Here is a 14529-nt window from a genome sequence, read left to right as displayed (position 1 = left end):
TCAGGGAGAGAGAGACTGGGGAATGTGGGCTCAGGGAGAGAGACTGGGGAATAGGGTCTCAGGAAAGATGGAGACTTGGGAATGGGCTCAGGGAGGGGGAATGGGGTCTCAGGAGAGATGGAGACTTGGGAATGGGGTCTCAGGAGAGATGGAGACTTGGGAATGGGCTCAGGGAGAGAGACTGGGGAATGGGGTCTCTGGGAGAGATGGAGACTGGGGAATGGGGTCTCAGGGAGAGATGGAGACTGGGGAATGGGGTCTCAGGGAGAGAGAGACTGGGGAATAGGGTCTCAGGAGAGATGGAGACGGGAATGGGCTCAGGGAGAGAGACTGGGGAATGGGGTCTCAGGGAGAGATGGAAACTGGGGAACGTGGGCTCAGGGAGAGAGAGACTGGGGAATGGGGACTTGGGAGGGAGAGACTGGGGAATGGGGGCTCAGGGAGAGATGCAGACTGGGGAATGGGGTCTCAGGGAGAGAGCGACTGGGGAATGTGGGCTCAGGGAGAGAGAGACTGAGGAATGGGGGCTCAGGGAGAGAGAGACTGTGGAATGGGGGCTTGGGAGAGAGAGACTGGGGAATGGGGGCTCAGGGAGAGAGACTGGGGAATGGGGGCTCAGGGAGAGAGAGACTGGGGAATGTGGTCTCGGGGAGAGAGACTGGGAAATGTGGGCTCAGGGAGAGAGAGACTGGGGATTGGGGGCTCAGGGAGAGAGAGACTGGGGAATGGGGGCTCGGGGAGAGATGGAGACTGGGGGATAGGGGCTCAGGGAGAGAGAGACTGGGGAACGGGGGCTTGGGAGAGAGACTGGGGAATGTGAGCTCAGGGAGAGAGAGACTGGGGAATGGGGGCTCGGGGAGAGATGGAGACTGGGGGATAGGGGCTCAGGGAGAGAGAGACTGGGGAATGGGGGCTTGGGAGAGAGAGACTGGGGAATGGGGGCTTGGGAGAGAGAGACTGGGCAATGGGGGCTTGGGAGAGAGACTGGGGAATGTGGGCTTGGGAGAGAGAGACTGGGGAATGGGGGCTCAGGGAGAGAGAGAGACTGGGGAATGGGGGCTCGGGGAAAGATGGAGACTGGGGAATGGGGGCTTGGGAGAGAGACTGGAGAATGGGGGCTCGGAGAGAGACTGGGGAATGGGGGCTCAGGGAGAGAGAGACTGGGGAATGGGGGCTCAGGGAGAGAGAGACTGGGGAATGGGGGCTCAGGGAAAGAGAGAGACTGGGGAATGGGGGCTCGGGGAGAGATGGAGACTGGGGAATGGGGGCTCAGGGAGAGAGACTGGGGAATGGGGTCTTGGGAGAGAGACTGACTGGGGAATGTGGGCTCAGGGAGAGAGACTGGGGAATGGGGTCTCGGGGAGAGAGACTGGGGAATGGGGGCTTGGGAGAGAGACTGGGGAATGGGGGCTCAGGGAGAGAGAGACTGGGGAATGGGGGCTTGGGAGAGAGAGAGACTGGGGAATGTGGGCTCAGGTAGAGAGACTGGGGAATGGGGTCTCAGGGAGAGAGACTGGGGAATGGGGGCTTGGGCGAGAGTCTCGGGACTGGGGGCCCAGGGAGAGAGAGACTGGGGAATGGGGGCTTGGGAGAGAGACTGGGGAATGTGGGCTCAGGGAGAGAGAGACTGGGGAATGGGGGCTTGGGGGAGAGAGAGACTGGGGAATGGGGTCTCAGGAGAGAGACTGGGGAATGGGGCTTGGGAGGGAGACTGGGGAATGGGGGCTTGGGAGAGAGAGACTGGGGAATGTGGGCTCAGGAGAGAGACTGGGGAATGGGGGCTTGGGAGAGAGACTGGGGAATGGGGGCTCAGGAAGAGAGACTGGGGAATGTGGTCTCGGGGAGAGGGACTGAGGAATGTGCGCTCGGGGAGAGAGAGACTGGGGAATGGGGTCTCGGGAGAGAGACTGGGGAATGGGGTCTTGGGAGAGAGACTGGGGAATGGGGGCTCGGGGAGAGGGACTGAGGAATGTGCGCTCGGGGAGAGAGAGACTGGGGAATGGGGTCTCGGGAGAGAGACTGGGGAATGGGGTCTTGGGAGAGAGACTGGGGAATATGGGCTCAGGAAGAGAAACTGAGGAATGTCGGCTCGGGGAGAGAGAGAGACTTGGGAATGGGGGCTTGGGAGAGAGAGACTGGGGAATGTGGGCTCAGGGAGAGAGACTGGGGAATGGGGGCTTGGGAGAGAGACTGGGGAATGGGGTCTCGGGAGAGAGACTGGGGAATGTGGGCTCAGGAAGAGAGACTGAGGAATGTGGGCTCAGAGAGAGAGAGACTGGGGAATGGGGTCTCGGGAGAGAGACTGGGGAATGGGGGCTTGGGAGAGAGACTGGGGAATGGGGGCTCAGGGAGAGAGAGACTGGGGAATGTGGGCTCAGGGAGAGAGACTGGGGAATAGGGTCTCAGGAAAGATGGAGACTTGGGAATGGGCTCAGGGAGAGAGACTAGGAAATGGGGTCTCAGGGAGAGATGGAGACTTGGGAATAGGCTCAATGAGAGAGACTGGGGAATAGGGTCTCAGGAGAGATGGAGACTTGGGAATGGGCTCAGGGAGGGGGAATGGGGTCTCAGGAGAGATGGAGACTTGGGAATGGGGTCTCAGGAGAGATGGAGACTTGGGAATGGGCTCAGGGAGAGAGACTGGGGAATGGGGTCTCTGGGAGAGATGGAGACTGGGGAATGGGGTCTCAGGGAGAGATGGAGACTGGGGAATGGGGTCTCAGGGAGAGAGAGACTGGGGAATAGGGTCTCAGGAGAGATGGAGACGGGAATGGGCTCAGGGAGAGAGACTGGGGAATGGGGTCTCAGGGAGAGATGGAAACTGGGGAATGTGGGCTCAGGGAGAGAGAGACTGGGGAATGGGGTCTCAGGGAGAGAGAGACTGGGGAATGTGGGCTCAGGGAGAGAGAGACTGAGGAATGGGGGCTCGGGGAGAGAGACTGTGGAATGGGGGCTTGGGAGAGAGAGACTGGGGAATGGGGGCTCAGGGAGATAGACTGGGGAATGGGGGCTCAGGGAGAGAGAGACTGGGGAATGTGGTCTCGGGGAGAGAGACTGGGATATGTGGGCTCAGGGAGAGAGAGACTGGGGATTGGGGGCTCAGGGAGAGAGAGACTGGGGAATGGGGGCTCGGGGAGAGATGGAGACTGGGGGATAGGGGCTCAGGGAGAGAGAGACTGGGGAACGGGGGCTTGGGAGAGAGACTGGGGAATGTGAGCTCAGGGAGAGAGAGACTGGGGAATGGGGGCTCGGGGAGAGATGGAGACTGGGGGATAGGGGCTCAGGGAGAGAGAGACTGGGGAATGGGGGCTTGGGAGAGAGAGACTGGGGAATGGGGGCTTGGGAGAGAGAGACTGGGCAATGGGGGCTTGGGAGAGAGACTGGGGAATGTGGGCTTGGGAGAGAGAGACTGGGGAATGGGGGCTCAGGGAGAGAGAGAGACTGGGGAATGGGGGCTCGGGGAAAGATGGAGACTGGGGAATGGGGGCTTGGGAGAGAGACTGGAGAATGGGGGCTCGGAGAGAGACTGGGGAATGGGGGCTCAGGGAGAGAGAGACTGGGGAATGGGGGCTCAGGGAGAGAGAGACTGGGGAATGGGGGCTCAGGGAAAGAGAGAGACTGGGGAATGGGGGCTCGGGGAGAGATGGAGACTGGGGAATGGGGGCTCGGGGAGAGATGGAGACTGAGGATTGGGGGCTCAGGGAGAGAGACTGGGGAATGGGGGCTCGGGGAGAGATGGAGACTGGGAATGGGGGCTCAGGGAGAGAGAGACTGGGGAATGGGGGCTCGGGGAGAGAGAGAGACTGGGGAATGGGGGCTCAGGGAAAGAGAGAGACTGGGGAATGGGGGCTCGGGGAGAGATGGAGACTGGGGAATAGGGGCTCAGGGAGAGAGAGACTGGGGAATGGGGGCTTGGGAGAGAGAGACTGGGGAATGGGGGCTTGGGAGAGAGACTGGGGAATGTGGGCTTGGGAGAGAGAGACTGGGGAATGGGGGCTCAGGGAGAGAGAGAGACTGGGGAATGGGGGCTCGGGGAAAGATGGAGACTGGGGAATGGGGGCTTGGGAGAGAGACTGGGGAATGGGGGCTCGGAGAGAGACTGGGGAATGGGGGCTCAGGGAGAGAGAGACTGGGGAATGGGGGCTCAGGGAGAGAGAGACTGGGGAATGGGGGCTCAGGGAGAGAGAGAGACTGGGGAATGGGGGCTCGGGGAAAGATGGAGACTGGGGAATGGGGGCTCGGGGAGAGATGGAGACTGGGGAATGGGGGCTCGGGGAGAGATGGAGACTGGGAATTGGGGGCTCAGGGAGAGAGACTGGGGAATGGGGGCTCGGGGAGAGATGGAGACTGGGGAATGGGGCTCGGGGAGAGATGGAGACTGGGGAATGGGGGCTCAGGGAGAGAGAGACTGGGGAATGGGGGCTCGGGGAGAGAGAGACTGGGGAATGGGGGCTCAGGGAAAGAGAGAGACTGGGGAATGGGGGCTCGGGGAAAGATGGGAGACTGGGGAATGGGGGCTCAGGGAGAGATGGAGACTGGGGAATGGGGGCTCAGGGAGAGATGGAGACTGGGGAATGGGGGCTCGGGGAGAGATGGAGACTGGGGAATGGGGGCTCAGGGAGAGAGAGACTGGGGAATAGGGGCTCAGGGAGAGAGAGACTGGGGAATGGGGTCTCGGGGAGAGAGACTGGGGAATGGGGGCTCAGGGAGAGAGAGACTGGGGAATGGGGGCTCAGGGAGAGAGACTGGGGAATGGGGTCTTGGGAGAGAAACTGACTGGGGAATGTGGGCTCAGGGAGAGAGACTGGGGAATGGGGTCTCGGGGAGAGAGACTGGGGAATGGGGGCTTGGGAGAGAGACTGGGGAATGGGGGCTCAGGGAGAGAGAGACTGGGGAATGGGGGCTTGGGAGAGAGACTGGGGAATGGGGTCTTGGGAGAGAGACTGACTGGGGAATGTGGGCTCAGGGAGAGAGACTGGGGAATGGGGTCTCGGGGAGAGAGACTGGGGAATGGGGGCTTGGGAGAGAGACTGGGGAATGGGGGCTCAGGGAGAGAGAGACTGGGGAATGGGGGCTTGGGAGAGAGAGAGACTGGGGAATGTGGGCTCAGGTAGAGAGACTGGGGAATGGGGTCTCAGGGAGAGAGACTGGGGAATGGGGGCTTGGGCGAGAGTCCTCGGGACTGGGGGGCCCAGGGAGAGAGAGACTGGGGAATGGGGGCTTGGGAGAGAGACTGGGGAATGTGGGCTCAGGGAGAGAGAGACTGGGGAATGGGGGCTTGGGGGAGAGAGAGACTGGGGAATGGGGTCTCAGGAGAGAGACTGGGGAATGGGGCTTGGGAGGGAGACTGGGGAATGGGGGCTTGGGAGAGAGAGACTGGGGAATGTGGGCTCAGGAGAGAGACTGGGGAATGGGGGCTTGGGAGAGAGACTGGGGAATGGGGGCTCAGGAAGAGAGACTGGGGAATGTGGTCTCGGGGAGAGGGACTGAGGAATGTGCGCTCGGGGAGAGAGAGACTGGGGAATGGGGTCTCGGGAGAGAGACTGGGGAATGGGGTCTTGGGAGAGAGACTGGGGAATGGGGGCTCGGGGAGAGGGACTGAGGAATGTGCGCTCGGGGAGAGAGAGACTGGGGAATGGGGTCTCGGGAGAGAGACTGGGGAATGGGGTCTTGGGAGAGAGACTGGGGAATATGGGCTCAGGAAGAGAAACTGAGGAATGTCGGCTCGGGGAGAGAGAGAGACTTGGGAATGGGGGCTTGGGAGAGAGAGACTGGGGAATGTGGGCTCAGGGAGAGAGACTGGGGAATGGGGGCTTGGGAGAGAGACTGGGGAATGGGGTCTCGGGAGAGAGACTGGGGAATGTGGGCTCAGGAAGAGAGACTGAGGAATGTGGGCTCGGGGAGAGAGAGAGACTTGGGAATGGGGGCTTGGGAGAGAGAGACTGGGGAATGTGGGCTCAGGGAGAGAGACTGGGGAATGGGGGTCTCGGGAGAGAGACTGGGGAATGGGGTCTCGGGAGAGAGACTGGGGAATGGGGGCTTGGGAGAGAGACTGGGGAATGGGGGCTCAGGGAGAGAGAGACTGGGGAATGTGGGCTCAGGGAGAGAGACTGGGGAATAGGGTCTCAGGAAAGATGGAGACTTGGGAATGGGCTCAGGGAGAGAGACTAGGAAATGGGGTCTCAGGGAGAGATGGAGACTTGGGAATAGGCTCAATGAGAGAGACTGGGGAATAGGGTCTCAGGAGAGATGGAGACTTGGGAATGGGCTCAGGGAGGGGGAATGGGGTCTCAGGAGAGATGGAGACTTGGGAATGGGGTCTCAGGAGAGATGGAGACTTGGGAATGGGCTCAGGGAGAGAGACTGGGGAATGGGGTCTCTGGGAGAGATGGAGACTGGGGAATGGGGTCTCAGGGAGAGATGGAGACTGGGGAATGGGGTCTCAGGGAGAGAGAGACTGGGGAATAGGGTCTCAGGAGAGATGGAGACGGGAATGGGCTCAGGGAGAGAGACTGGGGAATGGGGTCTCAGGGAGAGATGGAGACTGGGGAACGTGGGCTCAGGGAGAGAGAGACTGGGGAATGGGGACTTGGGAGGGAGAGACTGGGGAATGAGGGCTCAGGGAGAGATGCAGACTGGGGAATGGGGTCTCAGGGAGAGAGAGACTGGGGAATGTGGGCTCAGGGAGAGAGAGACTGAGGAATGGGGGCTCAGGGAGAGAGAGACTGAGGAATGGGGGCTCAGGGAGAGAGAGACTGTGGAATGGGGGCTTGGGAGAGAGAGACTGGGGAATGGGGGCTCAGGGAGAGAGACTGGGGAATGGGGGCTCAGGGAGAGAGAGACTGGGGAATGTGGTCTCGGGGAGAGAGACTGGGAAATGTGGGCTCAGGGAGAGAGAGACTGGGGATTGGGGGCTCAGGGAGAGAGAGACTGGGGAATGGGGGCTCGGGGAGAGATGGAGACTGGGGGATAGGGGCTCAGGGAGAGAGAGACTGGGGAACGGGGGCTTGGGAGAGAGACTGGGGAATGTGAGCTCAGGGAGAGAGAGACTGGGGAATGGGGGCTCGGGGAGAGATGGAGACTGGGGGATAGGGGCTCAGGGAGAGAGAGACTGGGGAATGGGGGCTTGGGAGAGAGAGACTGGGGAATGGGGGCTTGGGAGAGAGAGACTGGGCAATGGGGGCTTGGGAGAGAGACTGGGGAATGTGGGCTTGGGAGAGAGAGACTGGGGAATGGGGGCTCAGGGAGAGAGAGAGACTGGGGAATGGGGGCTCGGGGAAAGATGGAGACTGGGGAATGGGGGCTTGGGAGAGAGACTGGAGAATGGGGGCTCGGAGAGAGACTGGGGAATGGGGGCTCAGGGAGAGAGAGACTGGGGAATGGGGGCTCAGGGAGAGAGAGACTGGGGAATGGGGGCTCAGGGAAAGAGAGAGACTGGGGAATGGGGGCTCGGGGAGAGATGGAGACTGGGGAATGGGGGCTCGGGGAGAGATGGAGACTGGGGATTGGGGGCTCAGGGAGAGAGACTGGGGAATGGGGGCTCGGGGAGAGATGGAGACTGGGGAATGGGGGCTCAGGGAGAGAGAGACTGGGGAATGGGGGCTCGGGGAGAGAGAGAGACTGGGGAATGGGGGCTCAGGGAAAGAGAGAGACTGGGGAATGGGGGCTCAGGGAAAGAGAGAGACTGGGGAATGGGGGCTCGGGGAGAGATGGAGACTGGGGAATAGGGGCTCAGGGAGAGAGAGACTGGGGAATGGGGTTTGGGAGAGAGAGACTGGGGAATGGGGGCTTGGGAGAGAGACTGGGGAATGTGGGCTTGGGAGAGAGAGACTGGGGAATGGGGGCTCAGGGAGAGAGAGAGACTGGGGAATGGGGGCTCGGGGAAAGATGGAGACTGGGGAATGGGGGCTTGGGAGAGAGACTGGGGAATGGGGGCTCGGAGAGAGACTGGGGAATGGGGGCTCAGGGAGAGAGAGACTGGGGAATGGGGGCTCAGGGAGAGAGAGACTGGGGAATGGGGGCTCAGGGAGAGAGAGAGACTGGGGAATGGGGGCTCGGGGAAAGATGGAGACTGGGGAATGGGGGCTCGGGGAGAGATGGAGACTGGGGAATGGGGGCTCGGGGAGAGATGGAGACTGGGAATTGGGGGCTCAGGGAGAGAGACTGGGGAATGGGGGCTCGGGGAGAGATGGAGACTGGGGAATGGGGGCTCGGGGAGAGATGGAGACTGGGGAATGGGGGCTCAGGGAGAGAGAGACTGGGGAATGGGGGCTCGGGGAGAGAGAGAGACTGGGGAATGGGGGCTCAGGGAAAGAGAGAGACTGGGGAATGGGGGCTCGGGGAAAGATGGAGACTGGGGAATGGGGGCTCAGGGAGAGATGGAGACTGGGGAATGGGGGCTCGGGGAGAGATGGAGACTGGGGAATGGGGGCTCGGGGAGAGATGGAGACTGGGGAATGGGGGCTCAGGGAGAGAGAGACTGGGGAATAGGGGCTCAGGGAGAGAGAGACTGGGGAATGGGGTCTCGGGGAGAGAGACTGGGGAATGGGGGCTCAGGGAGAGAGAGACTGGGGAATGGGGTCTCGGGAGAGAGAGACTGGGGGATGGGGGCTCAGGGAGAGAGACTGGGGAATGGGGTCTTGGGAGAGAGACTGACTGGGGAATGTGGGCTCAGGGAGAGAGACTGGGGAATGGGGTCTCGGGGAGAGAGACTGGGGAATGGGGGCTTGGGCGAGAGTCTCGGGACTGGGGGCCCAGGGAGAGAGAGACTGGGGAATGGGGGCTTGGGAGAGAGACTGGGGAATGTGGGCTCAGGGAGAGAGAGACTGGGGAATGGGGGCTTGGGGGAGAGAGAGACTGGGGAATGGGGTCTCAGGAGAGAGACTGGGGAATGGGGCTTGGGAGGGAGACTGGGGAATGGGGGCTTGGGAGAGAGAGACTGGGGAATGTGGGCTCAGGAGAGAGACTGGGGAATGGGGGCTTGGGAGAGAGACTGGGGAATGGGGGCTCAGGAAGAGAGACTGGGGAATGTGGTCTCGGGGAGAGGGACTGAGGAATGTGCGCTCGGGGAGAGAGAGACTGGGGAATGGGGTCTCGGGAGAGAGACTGGGGAATGGGGTCTTGGGAGAGAGACTGGGGAATGGGGGCTCGGGGAGAGGGACTGAGGAATGTGCGCTCGGGGAGAGAGAGACTGGGGAATGGGGTCTCGGGAGAGAGACTGGGGAATGGGGTCTTGGGAGAGAGACTGGGGAATATGGGCTCAGGAAGAGAAACTGAGGAATGTCGGCTCGGGGAGAGAGAGAGACTTGGGAATGGGGGCTTGGGAGAGAGAGACTGGGGAATGTGGGCTCAGGGAGAGAGACTGGGGAATGGGGGCTTGGGAGAGAGACTGGGGAATGGGGTCTCGGGAGAGAGACTGGGGAATGTGGGCTCAGGAAGAGAGACTGGGGAATGTGGGCTCAGGGAGAGAGACTGGGGAATGGGGGCTTGGGAGAGAGACTGGGGAATGGGGTCTCGGGAGAGAGACTGGGGAATGTGGGCTCAGGAAGAGAGACTGGGGAATGGGGTCTCGGGAGAGAGACTGGGGAATGGGGGCTTGGGAGAGAGACTGGGGAATGGGGTCTCGGGAGAGAGACTGGGGAATGGGGTCTCGGGAGAGAGACTGGGGAATGGGGTCTCGGGAGAGAGACTGGGGAATGGGGTCTCGGGAGAGAGACTGGGGAATGGGGTCTCGGGAGAGAGACTGGGGAATGGGGGCTCAGGGAGAGAGAGACTGGGGAATGGGGTCTCGGGAGAGAGACTGGGGAATGGGGGCTCAGGGAGAGAGAGACTGGGGAATGGGGTCTCGGGAGAGAGACTGGGGAATGGGGTCTCGGGAGAGAGACTGGGGAATGGGGGCTCAGGGAGAGAGAGACTGGGGAATGGGGTCTCGGGAGAGAGACTGGGGAATGTGGGCTCAGGGAGAGAGACTGGGGAATAGGGTCTCAGGAAAGATGGAGACTTGGGAATGGGCTCAGGGAGAGAGACTAGGAAATGGGGTCTCAGGGAGAGATGGAGACTTGGGAATAGGCTCAATGAGAGAGACTGGGGAATAGGGTCTCAGGAGAGATGGAGACTTGGGAATGGGCTCAGGGAGGGGGAATGGGGTCTCAGGAGAGATGGAGACTTGGGAATGGGGTCTCAGGAGAGATGGAGACTTGGGAATGGGCTCAGGGAGAGAGACTGGGGAATGGGGTCTCTGGGAGAGATGGAGACTGGGGAATGGGGTCTCAGGGAGAGAGAGACTGGGGAATAGGGTCTCAGGAGAGATGGAGACGGGAATGGGCTCAGGGAGAGAGACTGGGGAATGGGGTCTCAGGGAGAGATGGAAACTGGGGAATGTGGGCTCAGGGAGAGAGAGACTGGGGAATGGGGACTTGGGAGGGAGAGACTGGGGAATGGGGGCTCAGGGAGAGATGCAGACTGGGGAATGGGGTCTCAGGGAGAGAGAGACTGGGGAATGTGGGCTCAGGGAGAGAGAGACTGAGGAATGGGGGCTCAGGGAGAGAGAGACTGTGGAATGGGGGCTTGGGAGAGAGAGACTGGGGAATGGGGGCTCAGGGAGAGAGACTGGGGAATGGGGGCTCAGGGAGAGAGAGACTGGGGAATGTGGTCTCGGGGAGAGAGACTGGGAAATGTGGGCTCAGGGAGAGAGAGACTGGGGATTGGGGGCTCAGGGAGAGAGAGACTGGGGAATGGGGGCTCGGGGAGAGATGGAGACTGGGGGATAGGGGCTCAGGGAGAGAGAGACTGGGGAACGGGGGCTTGGGAGAGAGACTGGGGAATGTGAGCTCAGGGAGAGAGAGACTGGGGAATGGGGGCTCGGGGAGAGATGGAGACTGGGGGATAGGGGCTCAGGGAGAGAGAGACTGGGGAATGGGGGCTTGGGAGAGAGAGACTGGGCAATGGGGGCTTGGGAGAGAGACTGGGGAATGTGGGCTTGGGAGAGAGAGACTGGGGAATGGGGGCTCAGGGAGAGAGAGAGACTGGGGAATGGGGGCTCGGGGAAAGATGGAGACTGGGGAATGGGGGCTTGGGAGAGAGACTGGAGAATGGGGGCTCGGAGAGAGACTGGGGAATGGGGGCTCAGGGAGAGAGAGACTGGGGAATGGGGGCTCAGGGAGAGAGAGAGACTGGGGAATGGGGGCTCGGGGAAAGATGGAGACTGGGGAATGGGGGCTCGGGGAGAGATGGAGACTGGGGAATGGGGGCTCGGGGAGAGATGGAGACTGGGAATTGGGGGCTCAGGGAGGGAGACTGGGGAATGGGGGCTCGGGGAGAGATGGAGACTGGGGAATGGGGGCTCGGGGAGAGATGGAGACTGGGGAATGGGGGCTCAGGGAGAGAGAGACTGGGGAATGGGGGCTCGGGGAGAGAGAGAGACTGGGGAATGGGGGCTCAGGGAAAGAGAGAGACTGGGGAATGGGGGCTCGGGGAAAGATGGAGACTGGGGAATGGGGGCTCAGGGAGAGATGGAGACTGGGGAATGGGGGCTCGGGGAGAGATGGAGACTGGGGAATGGGGGCTCGGGGAGAGATGGAGACTGGGGAATGGGGGCTCAGGGAGAGAGAGACTGGGGAATAGGGGCTCAGGGAGAGAGAGACTGGGGAATGGGGTCTCGGGGAGAGAGACTGGGGAATGGGGGCTCAGGGAGAGAGAGACTGGGGAATGGGGTCTCGGGAGAGAGAGACTGGGGGATGGGGGCTCAGGGAGAGAGACTGGGGAATGGGGTCTTGGGAGAGAGACTGACTGGGGAATGTGGGCTCAGGGAGAGAGACTGGGGAATGGGGTCTCGGGGAGAGAGACTGGGGAATGGGGGCTTGGGAGAGAGACTGGGGAATGGGGGCTCAGGGAGAGAGAGACTGGGGAATGGGGGCTTGGGAGAGAGAGAGACTGGGGAATGTGGGCTCAGGTAGAGAGACTGGGGAATGGGGTCTCAGGGAGAGAGACTGGGGAATGGGGGCTTGGGCGAGAGTCTCGGGACTGGGGGCCCAGGGAGAGAGAGACTGGGGAATGGGGGCTTGGGAGAGAGACTGGGGAATGTGGGCTCAGGGAGAGAGAGACTGGGGAATGGGGGCTTGGGGGAGAGAGAGACTGGGGAATGGGGTCTCAGGAGAGAGACTGGGGAATGGGGCTTGGGAGGGAGACTGGGGAATGGGGGCTTGGGAGAGAGAGACTGGGGAATGTGGGCTCAGGAGAGAGACTGGGGAATGGGGGCTTGGGAGAGAGACTGGGGAATGGGGGCTCAGGAAGAGAGACTGGGGAATGTGGTCTCGGGGAGAGGGACTGAGGAATGTGCGCTCGGGGAGAGAGAGACTGGGGAATGGGGTCTCGGGAGAGAGACTGGGGAATGGGGTCTCGGGAGAGAGACTGGGGAATGGGGTCTCGGGAGAGAGACTGGGGAATGGGGGCTTGGGAGAGAGACTGGGGAATGGGGGCTCAGGGAGAGAGAGACTGGGGAATGTGGGCTCAGGGAGAGAGACTGGGGAATAGGGTCTCAGGGAGAGAGACTGGGGAATGGGGGCTCAGGGAGAGAGAGACTGGGGAATGTGGGCTCAGGGAAAGAGACTGGGGAATAGGGTCTCAGGAAAGATGGAGACTTGGGAATGGGCTCAGGGAGAGAGACTAGGAAATGGGGTCTCAGGGAGAGATGGAGACTTGGGAATAGGCTCAATGAGAGAGACTGGGGAATAGGGTCTCAGGAGAGATGGAGACTTGGGAATGGGCTCAGGGAGGGGGAATGGGGTCTCAGGAGAGATGGAGACTTGGGAATGGGGTCTCAGGAGAGATGGAGACTTGGGAATGGGCTCAGGGAGAGAGACTGGGGAATGGGGTCTCTGGGAGAGATGGAGACTGGGGAATGGGGTCTCAGGGAGAGATGGAGACTGGGGAATGGGGTCTCAGGGAGAGAGAGACTGGGGAATAGGGTCTCAGGAGAGATGGAGACGGGAATGGGCTCAGGGAGAGAGACTGGGGAATGGGGTCTCAGGGAGAGATGGAAACTGGGGAATGTGGGCTCAGGGAGAGAGAGACTGGGGAATGGGGACTTGGGAGGGAGAGAGAGACTGGGGAATGGGGTCTCAGGAGAGAGACTGGGGAATGGGGCTTGGGAGGGAGACTGGGGAATGGGGGCTTGGGAGAGAGAGACTGGGGAATGTGGGCTCAGGAGAGAGACTGGGGAATGGGGGCTTGGGAGAGAGACTGGGGAATGGGGGCTCAGGAAGAGAGACTGGGGAATGTGGTCTCGGGGAGAGGGACTGAGGAATGTGCGCTCGGGGAGAGAGAGACTGGGGAATGGGGTCTCGGGAGAGAGACTGGGGAATGGGGTCTCGGGAGAGAGACTGGGGAATGGGGTCTCGGGAGAGAGACTGGGGAATGGGGGCTTGGGAGAGAGACTGGGGAATGGGGGCTCAGGGAGAGAGAGACTGGGGAATGTGGGCTCAGGGAGAGAGACTGGGGAATAGGGTCTCAGGGAGAGAGACTGGGGAATGGGGGCTCAGGGAGAGAGAGACTGGGGAATGTGGGCTCAGGGAAAGAGACTGGGGAATAGGGTCTCAGGAAAGATGGAGACTTGGGAATGGGCTCAGGGAGAGAGACTAGGAAATGGGGTCTCAGGGAGAGATGGAGACTTGGGAATAGGCTCAATGAGAGAGACTGGGGAATAGGGTCTCAGGAGAGATGGAGACTTGGGAATGGGCTCAGGGAGGGGGAATGGGGTCTCAGGAGAGATGGAGACTTGGGAATGGGGTCTCAGGAGAGATGGAGACTTGGGAATGGGCTCAGGGAGAGAGACTGGGGAATGGGGTCTCTGGGAGAGATGGAGACTGGGGAATGGGGTCTCAGGGAGAGATGGAGACTGGGGAATGGGGTCTCAGGGAGAGAGAGACTGGGGAATAGGGTCTCAGGAGAGATGGAGACGGGAATGGGCTCAGGGAGAGAGACTGGGGAATGGGGTCTCAGGGAGAGATGGAAACTGGGGAATGTGGGCTCAGGGAGAGAGAGACTGGGGAATGGGGACTTGGGAGGGAGAGACTGGGGAATGGGGGCTCAGGGAGAGATGCAGACTGGGGAATGGGGTCTCAGGGAGAGAGAGACTGGGGAATGTGGGCTCAGGGAGAGAGAGACTGAGGAATGGGGGCTCAGGGAGAGAGAGACTGTGGAATGGGGGCTTGGGAGAGAGAGACTGGGGAATGGGGGCTCAGGGAGAGAGACTGGGGAATGGGGGCTCAGGGAGAGAGAGACTGGGGAATGTGGTCTCGGGGAGAGAGACTGGGAAATGTGGGCTCAGGGAGAGAGAGACTGGGGATTGGGGGCTCAGGGAGAGAGAGACTGGGGAATGGGGGCTCGGGGAGAGATGGAGACTGGGGGATACGGGCTCAGGGAGAGAGAGACTGGGGAACGGGGGCTTGGGAGAGAGACTGGGGAATGTGAGCTCAGGGAGAGAGAGACTGGGGAATGGGGGCTCGGGGAGAGATGGAGACTGGGGGATAG

This window comes from Somniosus microcephalus, chromosome 1 (assembly GCF_052327205.1).
Source record: "Somniosus microcephalus isolate GS21.2 chromosome 1, FLI_Smic_1.0, whole genome shotgun sequence".
Taxonomy (NCBI): domain Eukaryota; kingdom Metazoa; phylum Chordata; class Chondrichthyes; order Squaliformes; family Somniosidae; genus Somniosus; species Somniosus microcephalus.
Note: the sequence above shows the minus strand (reverse complement) of the source record.